Here is a 13182-nt window from a genome sequence, read left to right on the forward strand (position 1 = left end):
GTCTATTGATAAAAGTCAGGCTCTCGGGTATATCCAGTAGTCACACCTAGGGGAGCACTAGTTGTGTCTCCTAGTCAGGGGGGCAATCAGGGGTAACACTGTACACAAGTGAGGCTGGTGCCTGCCCTTCAGCAACCCAGAGCCCAGAATGCTGGGAAGGCAGAAGGAGTAACAAATGAATTCATCATCCCTGCTTGAGCCAGCTCTGTTAAGGCAGTGAGTTGAGGCTCCGAATTGTCACAAAGACTACTATCAAGCCCTGAGACTTCAGTCAGGTGGATTTTGGGTCTGTGCTTCACCCAACAAAGCTAGGAACAATCCTGATCTGTAGTCATATTCATTCACTCATTCATTCATTCACTCATTCATTCATTATTGGCTATCACTGGCTGGGAGCAGGGATGGTGGCACTGTGGGCCACAGCACTGCCTCAGGATCAGAGTGTTACCTTGGTAATCAGACAGCTAACCGTCACTGGGTGCTTACTATAAGCCAGGCACTTCCTGTTTACTTCTGTGTAAAGGGCATAGCCTCTCCTGCCCAGTCACAGCTCCGGGGAGGGCAATGGGAGTCTGCTTGGCACACCAGCCCTGAGCACCTGGTACAGTCAGCACCCAATAAGCATTAGCTGCTGCCATTTAAATCTCCACAACAACCATAGGTGTTCCTACTATTGGTTGCCCCCATTCTGTACACTGAGAAAACCAGACACCTAGAGGTTAAGTTACTTGCCCATGGCCACACAGTTTCCAAAAGCCTGAGCCAGGATTTGGACCTGGGCAGTCTGCTTCCAGAGCCTGCTTGATCAACTCTTAAGGTACAGGTAGAAGCCTGGGGAACCACTCACCTTTCTCTGCCCCCTTTGCTTATCTTGTGAAATGGAGCTTGTCATCAACCTCGCCTTCCTCTTTCCTCCACCCCCCTCCCATTGTGACCATCAGCCAAGATAAAGAGATGCAGGTGTTCTTTTCTAGGAAGGAGGTTGGTGGGAGTTGGGGTGGGGAAATATATTACTAGTCACAAAGGATTGAAATGAGCTCAGAATCTTGGGGGGGGTGGGAATTGCTGTAGAAATCTAGTTGTTTTAGGCTGAAAGGCTCCCAGAGAGCCTCCAGGACCCCCAAACTCCATTCTCACCCCCCTTGCCCTCCACAGGATGTGCGGACACAAAAGGTCTCGCCACTGTGCCTCCTCCCTCCCCCATGTGCCAATGAGCCCCAGCTAAGATCTTTGTCCCTTGACAGTGCAATTTATAGCAACATAGCTGAGGCTGGATTTTAGGAGGGAGGATGAAGGTGTGCGTGTGTGTGCGTGTGTGTGTGGTGGGGGGGGGGTTGATGGTGTCATGTTACTTGACAAAGTCACACCAAGCAAGGGGGGACTAGAAAGGGTGAGCCTAGGCTGGAAGCCAGAAGACTAAATGAAAGCAAACATTAACGACCACCGTCTGTAAAATGGGATCAATCATCCCGGCCTCATAGGTAGTTGTGAGAATCACGAGTTAATACTTGTAATTCCTTCAGCACATGGTGCCTGGCACGGAGCGGGCGCTCAGCAGACGGGGACCATTGTTGTGTAACTGTGTTATTACACACTTGGTTATCTACCAGCCAAAGCATTCCTTTCCGTTTTAGACACTGGCCTAGGCCCCAGGCGATACCCCAGGGATATTTAAGACAAGGTGGCTTGCCAACCTATGAGGGTGTTGATAGTCTCACGAAAGGGGCGCAGTCTTGAGAATTTGCCACGAAAAGTCTCCCTGGGCGGCGCGAGTCCTCTGTTCGGATTCCCAACCGCCTTCCCCCGGGGCGTGAGCGCGCCCCCCGCAGGCGATCTCGGGGAAAGCCTCGGCTGGGGAGCCCGTGGGCCCAGTCGCCCCAACCCTTCTCTCCCGCCCGCCCCGGCGGCCACCCTCGGGGGCTAGGCAGCGCGGCGCGTGGGAGGGGACGGCGCGCCATTGGCTTGTGCACGAAACTGAGAGGAGGGACCAGCTCGGGCCGCCAGACTCGGGCAAAGCCCCGCCGCGCTGGGCCCCGCGCGCAGTCCAGCCGGCCCTGCCCTGCCCGGCGCGGGCGGCGCGATGTGAGTCGCCCGAGGGCCCGAGAGTCCCCCTGGCACGCCAGCTCCGCGCAGCGCCGGCGCCAGCAGGCGCTAGGAACGTAAGTTCTGCTCCCCGCCGCCGCTTCGGAGCCTCGCACTTTCCCTTCCCGCCGGCAGCTGGCCGGTGCCTGCGCAGCGCAGCCCACTGGGGGCTCCTGCGGCCGCAGGGACCGCCGAGGACAGAGAGGACCCCGTGCGCGCGAATCGGGCGCCCCAGCACCTCTTGGCGCTGGAGGGTTCTGCCGGGACTCCAGGGATTCCCCCCTCCGCGGTTCTCCCGGGCGCCGTCCCGCAGCCCCTTCAGGTCCTCTCCTTCGCGCTCTCCGCTTGCTCCCTTTCCTCTGACTCGGTTTCCCTCTCTCCCCCGGCTTCCTCCCTCCGCCGTCTCCTCCCTCTAGGACGGTTTATTCCGCCCTCCGCCTCCGCCTCTTGGGCTCGCGCTCTCCGCTTCGGAGCGAGGGAGAAACCGAGCGGAAAGCATTTTCTCCCTCCCTGGGGTCTGACTCGGTCCCCGCGCTCGGTTCTCTGTCCCCTCCCCCCTCCATCCCGGTGCCCGTCCTCCCTCCATTGTTCCCGGGTCCGGGGTGTGTGCGGCACAAACTTGCGAGTCCCCTTCCTCGCCCCCTGCTGGGTCGAGGTTGAAGGTGGCGGGGTTCCCGCTGCCCATAAGTCTGGCCCGACCTTCTGGTTCAGGAGACCGTGGGGGCGGGAGTGCTGGGCCAGAGCACCGCAGGCGTCCGGACAGCCAGGAGCTCCCGCCTGGAGCCCCCAGCCCTCTATGAAAGTGGGTGGGTATCTGGAGCTGGGAGATAAAGGACACATTGGAGGGGGGAGGAGCAAGACCGGGAGACCCCAGCCTCCAGGGGTGGGGGGAGCAGAAGCGGCAGCCGAGCCTAAGCCCCAGTTGTTGGGAGGAGGTTAGGGGATGGACAGGTGGAGACCGACGCTCCCCACTCTCTCCCAAGCCGCGCGCTCAGCGGACGGAGGCAGCGTGGTGCCATTGTCCTGGCGCTGAATAGCCTGGGACTGCCTGCCTTGGGCGGTATACTCGTACCCACTCCGGGGGTCCGTAGGGGAACCGCCAGGACGCCTCGCCCACCCCCGACGCCCCTATCACGGTTGGGACCTAGCTCGGCGTCCTCTCGCTCCGCCCTCCCCCGCCCCTACCCCGTCCCGGGCTCCCGCCGCCTCCTCGAGGCCCCGGGGGGAGCGGATTTCTACGCGGGAGCGAAGGGGACGGGGGCGGGAGCCGGGTGGAGGGTGGAGGCCGAGAACCCTGGGGCGTCTCTGTAGCCCAGAGCCCAGCGTCGACGGCCAAGGCCGCCTCGCCGCCGCACCGCCCCACCGCCCCGCACTTCCTGGTTGATTTCCTTCAGACAAACTTTTCCCGGTGGGGCTGCCCTGCGGGGAGAAGGCACCGGGGCTGCAGGGATGCCCACCCCAACTGAAAGGCCTCTTGGACCTCCAGTCTTGGTGGCCTGTGGAGAGGGAGCTGATGCCCTCTCTTCCTCCAGCTCGCAGTGCCAGGGACACAGGGATGGGGGATGGGGGAGGGGTGGGGGGTGGGGAGGGACAGGGACACAGGGATGGGGGATGGGGGGAGGGGTGGGGGGTGGAGAGGGAGGTGAGAGGGTTGTTGGAGAGCCAGGGGGAGGCCGAGTCCATTTTTCAGCCGGGCCTCACACTTAGCCCAGGGGGAGCAAAGATTTTTCTTGTTGGGTTGTTAGTAAATAAGACTACGTATTCTCCAGGCCTCTGTTATCCCATCTGTAAAAGGGGCCCTCTGCCCCCCAAGGTGCCCTCCTGGCCCCATTGTCTTGGGAACTAGCAGACCTGACTTCTCCTTTTCTGCCCACCTGCTGTCAGCTTAATCTGTCCTAAATTTGGAGTGGAGGGCTGAGGCCCAAAGCCCTCCACCCATGTTTGGCTGTCAGTACCTCCTGGATCCACAGCTCAGGCCCGCCACCAGCACCCCAAGTTCTCTAACCCCACACTCAACTGCCTCCCCTCCCCCAAGATCTTATGGTAGCCCCCCTCTGTGTCTGCTGGAGGAAGGGCCTGCCAGTTCAGGGGTTGGGGGTGGGAGGAACAGTGGAATTGACAGAGAGACCTGTGATATTCACACAGCGCTGAACTGTTCTTTACTTTCTTTCATTTATTGAACAAAATGTTTGTGAGGGCTAGGCCAAAAATGATTTAATGAACAAAGTGCCAGATACAGTCCTAGGCCCTGAGAGACAGCTGTGAACAAAATTAAAAGATTCTTGCCCTTCTGGAGCTGACACTTACAGTGGGGGAGGGGCAAATAACTAATAAAGTAAATAAGCAAATTATATAGTATATTGGGAGGTGAGGGGGAAAAGTTGAGTGTTGGGGGGCGTTGAGGCCAGGGGTGAGGTCGCCATTTTAAATAGGGTGGTCAGGGAGGTCTCCCTGAGGAGGTGACTTACGAGCTAAAGTTTTGAGGGAGTGAGCTGTGGGGATAGCTTCAGGGACTAAAGATCTGGCAGAGAACAGCCTGTGCAAAGGCCCTGAGGCTGGAATGTGCCCGCTGTATTTGAGGAACTGTAAGGAGCCAGTGTAGCTAGGGTAGAGTGAGCGGGTGGGGAAGAGATAGGAGACAAGGCTGGCTGAGAGGGGATAAGCCTCCCCATTTCACAGATGAGGGAGGTGATGCTCAGAGATAGCATAAGTAACCCCAGGGCAAGCTGCCTAGGAGTGGCAACTGCAGGGTGGGGTGCCTAATGTTCTGACTCCTAGCCCGTAATAATTTTCCCTTCCCCCTGCATCTCAACCATTTATTCACAACAATGGTTGTGCCCCTCCCCAGGCCAGGCCTGGCCAAGTGCTGGGGATATGGAGGGGAGCCACCCAGGCTTAGTACCCCAAGGGGCTCCATATTCTGCAGCCTGTTGCCAGCCCCCTTCCCAGGTTCCCCTTGCCCACCTGTTGTCAGTACACTCAGGGCAGCATCTTCCTCCTGAGCCAGAGTGACCCTAGTTCTCTCTCTTCCCATTTCCTTCCTGTGGCCACTCCCTTGTAAGCACCCCACTCTGTATCCACATGTGGCTTCTACAGGGGGACCTGTTCTGAAGTTGGTATGGTCAAGGGGGAAACTGAGGCAAAGAAGTTGAATTTCCTTGTCTGAAAATAAGAGCAACATTATTTGTGAGCGTTCACTATAAACAGGAACTGTTTTAGGAGTTTTTTGTGCATCTTCTCATCAGTGGGAGGTGGGTGTCATTATTACACCCATTTAACAGAAGAGGAAACTGAGGCCCAGAGAGGTAGTATCACTGGCCCAAGGCCATGCAGCTAATAAGTGGTGGAGCCAGGATATCAGCACAGGCCTTTTGAGTCATGCCAGAGCCCCCCAAACCCTGGGGGAGATGGTTAGTTCTGGACTGTGGTTCTGCCCCATCAGGGTACTGGGAAAAGTACAGGGATCCTTCTGCTTGCCTCCCCCAACCCACCCAAAGGGCAAATAACTACTTGCTTATGAAAAAGTTGGCTCAAAATTGTGGGGCATCTCTTCACAGAAACTCCCTTCCCACCCTTCTCTCCTCCTCTCCAAGTTTCTGGGCATCTACAGGCGTGGGGGAGGTGGAAGGAGTGGGAGGGGAGAGGGATATGGCCACTGCCTTTTCACAAGAGCTCTGGCCTAATGGGATCTGGAAGCCAGACTGTCCCAATAACCATGGCCCCATGGGATCTGGAAGCACCAGCTGCCTTTGAGGGCCCTGATGTGGTCGCTGCGCTGAGGGGGAGGCTGGCCCACTCCTGGGTTGGAAAGGACAGGAATTCTCCATGTGTTCTGCCCTTTGTGAGTGACAGTAGGGACAGAGAAGCCCCTCTCAGTGACTTCTGTGTGGCAGTGGATGGCCATCCGAGGCCTGGACACCCCCTTGCCCACACAGCAGTTTCAGAGGGTGAGGCCCCCAGGGATGTCCCCTCCTTCTTGCCCCTTGTCCTGCCCTGCCCTCTCACCCTCTCCAACACAGCAGGGAATGTTTATTTTTTCTGTCCCTGAGGGCTTGGAGATATTTGTGATGAAAATGTGGGCTTTCCTCTGTCCTTCTGGAAATTAGGCAGCTTCGAAAGAGAGAGAACTGGTAGAGAAATAGCAAAATGTGTGTTTCCAGAGCCAGTGAGAGAGGTGGTAGGACTTGGGGGCGGGGCAGCTTGTGCTGGGGTCTTTGCTGGAGTGCGGCTGGTGAGTGACAAGGTTTGGAAGCCAGATCAGGAATATCACAGCCAGGAGGGGCCCTGGAGACCACACTTCCATTTTTCAGGCGAGGAAGCTGAGTCCCAGAGCCCGGCCCTGGCTTACCTGTGATGGCAGAATCTGTTGGTGACCTCAGCTGTCCTGTCTCCCAGCCCAGTGACTCAGGGCTCAGCCTTCCAGCTTCAGTCAAACCCTCCATTGCCAGCTCCTGTGTTCCTGGAGTTCTTGGAAATGGGGTGTGGAATCCCTTTCTTGACTACAGAGCTTTGTCATGGGGACTGGTTTGTACCCCAGCAGGTTCGCGTCGTGTTCTTTCTTCTCCCCCGCCAGTTCTACTCTGTCATCCTTGCCCTTGACACAGAGCCCTGAGCCCGGTGGTGCTGCCGGTACAGAGAGAGGTGGATGATGCAGCCCCACCTTCCACTGGCTCACCGGCTACTTGAGAGACAAGGCCGCCTGAGGCAGGCTGGCCTTTAGAATAATTGCACTCTGCTCTCGAGGGACACACTGCAAGGAAGCCCTGCCACGTGGCAGCCTCGCCTCCGCTTCTTCCCTTAGCCCGTGTACCCTGAGGAAACGCCCACCCGGCAAAACCTGCACCCCAGAGGCCACTGTGATAATGTCGGTGATGCAGCTGTGTGACTTCCTAGTTTAGTCCAACCCTGCTGACAACCTAGTAAGTCAGGCATTGTCACCCCATTTACAGTGAAGGAATGGAGGCTCCAGGAAGTTAATCTACCCAAAGACACAGGACTAATGATACAGAGATTTGGACCTTGAGATTTGAAATTCACTCTGCCTGAGGGCCCCGGTGGAGGGTTCTGGGCTGGGGGTTCTTTAGACCCCATCTCGCCCAAGGGGCTGATGGGCTGCCCACGGAAGGGACCACAGGAAGGATGATGCAGGCTCTGGACCCTCCAGCCCCCATGGTCCCCTTGCTGGGGCTCTCCCTGCCTCCCCTTCCCTCTGCCCAGGGCCGGGAGGCTCCATCTCTCACTGCCCCCACTCCTCTGCTGCCCGTCCCAGACCCCATTTCCAGCTATTTTGCACCAACATGATAACTGAACAATGGGTCTCCTTGTAGCCCTTCCCAGGTCCTGCTGGAGTCACAGGGCCTTAATCCAAGGGAGGCTGGACCCCAGGGAGGGGTTCAGATGCTGGCAACCTGCCAGGGACTTTCACGGGGAGATGCGATGGGGAAGATGGCTTAGAGTTTAGTTCTTTTTGGGTGTCATGTTCACCACACCACACCCCCACCACACGCACAGGTACACGTGCGCTCATGCACACGCATGCACACACACCAGCTCCTCTCTGAATATCCAGTTAGGCACAGTTAACTTAGTTTGAATTTCGGCTCTGCCACTTACCCCAAGAGACACATACGTAAGTCACTTGGGCCTTAGTTTCCTCATCTGTAAAATGGGAGTCATAGTACAGCTGTTCTCATAGGGCTATGGGGGTTACACGGAATTCCTGGTCTAGAAGTACTTGTCCCCTGCCCCCTTTCCTTGGGAGGAAGTTTTGGGGGCATTTCTTCTTACCAGATGGGGAGGGACAGGTATGCTGTCCCTCCAGCAGAGGGTCTTGTTTGCAAAGGAAGCGGTTCTTGGCTCTGACACTCAACAGCAATGACTCCCCCCTGAATCACCGGAGGCTCGGCGGCTGGTGGGTGCTCTGGGCCCCAGGCCCCTTCCTCTCCCCCAGCCCCTCCTAAGCCAGCCCTCATGGTGGCACATTCTCCATGAAGGGGACAGCTCTGCAGTCCATCTGTTTCTGTGGAAACCAGGCTTCCTGGGAAGGCTACAGGGGGGTTGGGAGCGGTCCTCCAGGACTGGCTTGGGAAAGATGTCTCAGCCCCATGGGCTCTGCTGCCAGGGCAGCGCCTGGACAGCCACCCCTTTAGTGTTGTTAATTGCTGTCCTTCGGGGAGTGCATACCAGGGACCAGGCCCCTCCACTGCCTTTTCTCAGTCTGTCTAATCACACAACCCTGTGAGCTAAGAAGTCGTCGTGTGGTTTCACAAATGAGGAAATGGAGGCTCAGAGAGGTTAAGTAACTTTCCTGAGGTCACAGACCAATTAAGAGAAAGAGTTGGGGGTTTGAGTCCAAGTGTGCCTCATCATTAAGTATATGCCCGCCCCCGCCCCTCCCCTGACACTTGTAACGCGCTCCTCCTGTCCCCTCATGAGCCCTTCGCTTCCTGGTCCAATCTCGAGGCTCTGCTTGGCCTCTGTGCCATCATGGCCCCTTCTGTCTTGCCGCCGCTAGGAGCTCTTTGGGGATGTTCTTTTCTGGCCTCAGATGAGGAAGGAGGAAGGGGCTACACGGGGTCAGATCTTGGCCAGCAGGGGGCCTCGAAACCCTTCCCCCAACTTTACTTTGTCCCGAATTTTTGTTGAGCTCCTCCCATGCCTGGAGCTGTCCCGGCCAGGTGAACAAAACCATCAGTAACCCCTGCCCCGTGGCACTCACCTAGAGATGGCTGCAGCTCTCTGAGGTGGTAGTGGGGTCTCACCCAACGTTCTCACCCAACCTCCAGTCATTTCTTGGGCACCCCAGTTGCCAGGGAAAACCCCACCTACTCTCCTGGAGTCTTCAGCACCCCCTGACCTGCTTGCTCACGGTCACCTGGCCAGAGGAGGTACCGGATTGGAACCCAGCTCTGCCTGACCACAAAGCTCCTTCCCTGCTCTCCTGTGTCACCAGCTCACGTGTGGCCTGGGGCAGAGCTCGCCCGCTCTGGGCCTCAGCTCTCTGGCCTGTCCAGCGTGTGTGTGGGGCAGAGCCTCCCCTTGGGCCCTGCCAGGTCTAACTGAGTGTGATCCTGAGTGTTGTGGGTAGAGTTAGGGAGACCTGCTTGCCTTGGCCTGACCATCCCTCATTCGCCTCTGCTGCCAGAGTGCCTCTGTGTCCCAGCGGGGCCAGCGGGGAGGTTCTCAGGTGGGCACAATACCAGCCCTGCCTTCAGATCACTGGGTCTCAGGGAGGCCAGCTGGCCCTGAAATGATGAGGAGGATGGGCCGGAAGTGGCCCTGGCCGCCACTGAGGGTCCAGAGAGGGGAGGGGCACTGTGCCCTGGGAAGGCTCCCTGGAGGAGGGGGCGTGCAAAGACCCTGAGGAACAGGGGCCATCGGGATGGAGGGAGTGGAAGGCAGTGGTTCAGAAGGGAGAACAACTGTTCAAAGGACAGTGATTTCCCAGTTTATTGGGAATTGAGGTCAGAGAGGCTGGCCAGGGGCAGGATGCAGAGGATCGTGAACACTGGGTCTGGGGGCTGCAAGCCGCATTTTCCCTTCTCCTTGCCTGGCAGGGCCTCCCAAGTGAGCATCTAGGAGCAAGGGCAGCCCTCCTCCCAGCCCTTCCCCTAGCCTTGGGCAGCCTGGCACCAGCCTGGCACCCGGGGGGCCCTTCAGGAGGCAGTGGGGCCTGGGAAAGGAAGCATGACGGCTGTGACAGGCAGGCTTTTTCCACTGTGCACGGCTGAGTGAGGAGAGGGAAGGAGAAGGCGCGGGGCCCTGCCTGGCCCCGGGCAGGGCACTTTGCCACAAGGTATCGCCTGTTATCTCTCTCCTCCAGCCCTTCTGCAGCGTGGGCCTTCTCATTAGCCCCATTGCACAGGGGCAGAAACTGAGGCTGGGAAAGCTGCGGTGTCCTACAGAATCAGGATTTGAACCCAGGTCTGGCTGCCCCAAAGCCGATGTTCAGCTGGGGTACAAGGAGGGAGTGGGGGAGCTGTCCTCTGTCCTCTCTTAGGTTAAAATGGGGCCAGCCCTACCTGGAGTGACCTTGAAAGGGAGGAAAGTTCATGGGCAGATCAGAGGGGGTGTGTGGTGTGTCTCGGCGGTGGGGTGCTTAGGGGCTGCTGTGCGCACACGTGCGTGTGTGTGTATGTGAGCGTGTGAGTGTGGCAGCTGCCCGCCTGCCCTCTCCAGGTGGGGTCCAGTCCTGCGGGTGAAGGAGCAATAGGACGCAGGTCTCAGAGCACTTAACTCTGTAGGGCCAGGTGCTGGGGACCCTGCTCCCTGGAGATAATGTTTAAGATCTCACTTTCCCTGGGAGGCTGTAGGGCCCTTTGTTGGTGGTGAGCTTGCTGCTGGGCTCTGGGCTCTGGGGACAGCCGCAGTGGGTCCCACCAGCCCAGGCACCTGATGGCTGTGCCTGAGTGATACCGGACGTCAAATGGAGCCCAGGACCCTGTAGCCCCCCTTTTGTACCAGCCCTGGGCCTGTGGTGCCGAGGGGACGTCTGTGCCTGTGTTGGTGGGGAGGGACCATCGGGCAGAGGAAGGCAGCCGACCCTCTGAGCGGGGTTCGCTGACACAGCCCAGGCCTGGTGTGCTGTGGCCCGAGTGTCAGCCTTACGCCATGGGATTGAGGTCTGGGGACTTTGCCCAAAGGGTGGAGACGTTAGGAAATGCTAGTTAGGCCCCTCTCCTGATCCTCCCTGGCCTCCACCCCGGAGCCCCTGCCACATGGGGGACGTGGGGAGGAGGGGGTGTCTGTGTCTAAGTGCCCATGTCAACCAAGCACTTGGTACGGGCCAGGCACTACCCTACGCTCTTCACGGAGGTCACATCTTGTATTCTCACAGCATCCCTATGAGGGAAGACCCTTTGCTTCCCCAACTATGGATGGGGTGACTGAGGCACAGAGAGTGTAAGTGACTTGCCCACAGGCACACAGCTAAGAAGTGGTGGCCCTGGGATTTGAACTCAGAGTGTATGGCTTCTGCAGCTAAGCTCTTCTGGCTTTAGCAGGCACTTTATAAAATACTTTCTGTCCATTATTTTGCTTCTGCTTTGACCAGGCCTAGGGAAGATATAAGGGTTGTTGTTTCCATTTCACAGATGAGAATACTGGGGCTCAGAGAAGCAACTTGCTCTGATTCGTGCCTGACAGATCAGCATCCCTGTCCCCACTCAGGCTGTGAGCTACTTAAGGGCAGGGACCCAGTCCCACCACCCCCTACATGGCTCACAGCACATGCTCACTAAATGCAGTCCTTTCATTTAAATGTGTAGGTGCTGTGCTGTGTGCTCTTGACCAAGCTTCTCCTTTTGCCCCTGGATCTCTAGGAGCTGGGAATTACAGCTCCATTTCACAGATGGGGAAAACCGAGGCTCAGAGCAGTGTGACTTGTTCACTAAACATAGGCAGTAAGGGGCACAGCAGGACTGAGTCAGGCAGCCTGGTCGACCTGGGTGAGAAGGGTTAAAACACTATGGAGACCTATATGAAGGGCTAAAGTCAAGTCTGAGCATACCTGGTGCTGGCGAGGATGGGGAGGAATGGGAACACTCATGCATTGTGGGGAAACGGAAATGGTTCACTGCTCTGGAAAGCAGTCTGGCACTTTCTTCTAGAATTAAACGTAGATTTACCATATAACTCAATATAATTCCACACCCAGGTATTTACCTTCGAGAAATGAAAACTCATGGTCACACCAAAACCTGCACATGAATGTTTATAGCAGCTCTATTCATAATTGTCAAACTCTGAAACAACTCAGATGTCCTTCAGTGAGTGACAGGGTAAACGAACTGGTACGTTGACGCCGGGTACTGGTACATTGATTCCCACTCTCCTGCCGAGAGGAAGGGACCGTCCATATACACAGCAGCCTGGATGAGCCTCAAAGGCATGATGCTGAATGAAAGAAGCCGGTCTCCACGGTTATATACTACATGATTCCATTTATGGAACACACTTGAAAAAACAGAAACAAAACTATAGTGACAGACAACAGATCGGCGGTTGCCTGGGGTCAGGGGTGAGGGGAGGGTCTGACTGGTGATGCAGCTGCCCTGGGTCCTGATTTGGAGGCGGTGGTTACCTGGATCTATACATGTGCTAAGATTCATATAACTACAGTCCCCAAAGAAGGTTCATTTCACTGTATGCAAATTAAAAAATAAAAGGCCAGAGGGGAGGCCGGAAGAGGAAGGGTGGCGACCAGCTTGCCTGGTGCTTCCTTCATGGAGGGATGGGTGAGGGGCCAATGGCTTGCTGGCTCCCGGGGGGCACCCTCCCGCGGGTCCACCTGGCAAGTGGGAGGGATGCCAGGCTGATCATAGCTTCTACCTGGATTCACCAGAAGGTGGTAGCAAGCGGCTGAGGTGTTGTGACAGTGCCTGGGCCCCCCCACCCCGAGGAGCCTGGTTAAACCCTTGCTGCCCCGGGCGGCTGCCCCCGCTGACCAGCATCAGGCATTCATTGAGCTGCCTTCCTGGTCACCACCAGCCGCTGCCTCCCATTCCCCGGGATGTATATACGTGGGAGAGGAAAGCATAGCTGCCCCTGTTTTACAGGTGAGGAACTAGGCCAGGGGGCTTAGGAGGACAGTGGGGCCTGGACATTACTCACTAAAGACCTCCAGTAATGACCTTGGCCATTATTTCCAAACTCGAGCTGGTATGCTTCCTGCCCAGTTCATCCAGTGTAAAGCCATGTTTTCCAAACACCCCCCCCCCCATTTGATTCTTTGTTCTGATGTTTATTTGCTGGGTGCTCTATTTTGTTTTAAGACACTGGGTCTTAGTGTCTTAGAGTCTGGAAAACTGGAGGTGACCTGGGGACATTTCTGTGCCCTGCCTCTGGCTGGGGCTGAGAGGGTGAGACTTGCCGGGGGCCACACAAAGACCTGAGTCTGATGCCTGGTTGGGGGGGTCCAGCAAGCCCACCTCAGGTCCCTGGTTGAGGGACAGGCAACTTCTGAGCCTTGTCTGTTATCGGGGGTGGTTTTCCTGCCTTGCTGGAGAGTAGCTGTGGGTGAGAAAGAGGTGCAGGGATATGGGAGGCACCCAGCACTGGTGCGGCACGTGATAAGGTGGGGGGTACTACCATTTTTCAACC

General features: G+C 57.1%; 1 protein-coding gene across 4 annotated transcripts in view; it reads left to right on the forward strand.

Moving 5' to 3' along the window:
* The first annotated feature begins 1869 nt into the window (after positions 1-1869).
* Positions 1870-13182, forward strand: part of TP53I11 (tumor protein p53 inducible protein 11) — a 30407-nt gene continuing 19094 nt past the window's right edge. The window contains exon 1 of one of the 4 annotated variants that reach the window (XM_082342350.1): positions 1870-2159. The gene's annotated coding sequence lies outside the window, so the exon portion shown is untranslated. Of the gene's footprint in view, positions 2160-2222; positions 2405-2793; positions 2889-13182 lie in introns of those variants that run through there. The other 3 variants (XM_082342347.1, XM_082342348.1, XM_082342349.1) reach the window with 3 other exon arrangements.

This window comes from Balaenoptera borealis, assembly GCF_965194805.1.
Source record: "Balaenoptera borealis genome assembly, chromosome: 11".
In the NCBI taxonomy this organism is placed as follows: domain Eukaryota; kingdom Metazoa; phylum Chordata; class Mammalia; order Artiodactyla; family Balaenopteridae; genus Balaenoptera; species Balaenoptera borealis.